The sequence below is a fragment of the Arachis hypogaea genome, chromosome 11 (assembly GCF_003086295.3).
Source record: "Arachis hypogaea cultivar Tifrunner chromosome 11, arahy.Tifrunner.gnm2.J5K5, whole genome shotgun sequence".
In the NCBI taxonomy this organism is placed as follows: domain Eukaryota; kingdom Viridiplantae; phylum Streptophyta; class Magnoliopsida; order Fabales; family Fabaceae; genus Arachis; species Arachis hypogaea.
The window spans coordinates 82,450,085-82,450,964 of record NC_092046.1 but is presented as its reverse complement, the minus strand read 5'-3'; the positions used below and the strand labels follow the sequence as shown (position 1 = coordinate 82,450,964).

The following is an 880-nucleotide window of genomic DNA, read 5'->3' as shown; positions in this document are numbered from 1 at the left end:
AAAAGACCTTGAAGAGAAAGCTAAGAGAAGCTAAAGAAAATCTCTCTTTAGAGGGCCTAACAGAGCTTTTCAAGGAAGAAGAAACTGTGGTAGCCGAAAACAACAATGCCAACAATGCAAGGAAGGTGGTTGGTGACTTTACTGCACCTACTCCCGACTTCTCTGGGAGAAGCATCTCAATCCCTGTCATTGGAGCAAACAACTTTGAGCTTAAGCCTCAATTAGTTTCTCTAATGTAACAGAATTGCAAGTTTCATGGACTTCCATTGGAAGATCCTCATCAGTTCTTAGCTGAATTCTTGCAAATCTGTGATACTGTCAAGACCAATGGGTTTGACCCTAAAGTCTACAGACTTATGCTTTTTCCTTTTGCTGTAAGAGTCAGAGCTAGGACATGGTTGGATTCACAACCTAAAGAAAGCCTGAACTCTTGGGAAAAGCTAGTTAATGCCTTCTTGGCAAAGTTCTTTTCACCTCAAAAATTAAGCAAGCTTAGAGTGGAAGTCCAAACCTTCAGACAGAAGGAAGGTGAATCCCTCTATGAAGCTTGGAAAAGATACAAGCAATTGATCAGAAGGTGCCCTTCTGACATGCTTTCTGAATGGAGCATCATAGGAATTTTCTATGATGGTCTGTCTGAACTATCTAAGATGTCATTGGATAGCTCTGCTGAAGGATCTCTTCATCTGAAGAAGACGCCTGCAGAAGCTCAAGAACTCATTGAAATGGTTGCAAATAACCAATTCATGTACACTTCTGAAAGGAATCCTGTGAATAATGGGATAGCTCAGAAGAAAGGAGTTCTTGAGATTGATACTCTGAATGCCATATTGGCTCAGAATAAAATATTGCCCCAACAAGTCAATATGATTTCTCAGAG

The 880-nt window shown here is 40.5% G+C and overlaps 1 non-coding gene across 1 annotated transcript; it reads right to left on the bottom strand.

The window, feature by feature from the left end:
- Nucleotides 1-488: 488 nt before the first annotated feature.
- LOC112725683 (small nucleolar RNA R71) lies at nt 489-596 on the bottom strand. The gene has a single exon (XR_003164774.1). It is a non-coding gene; the product is annotated as a small nucleolar RNA R71 (small nucleolar RNA).
- Between the last annotated feature and the right edge of the window lie 284 nt (nt 597-880).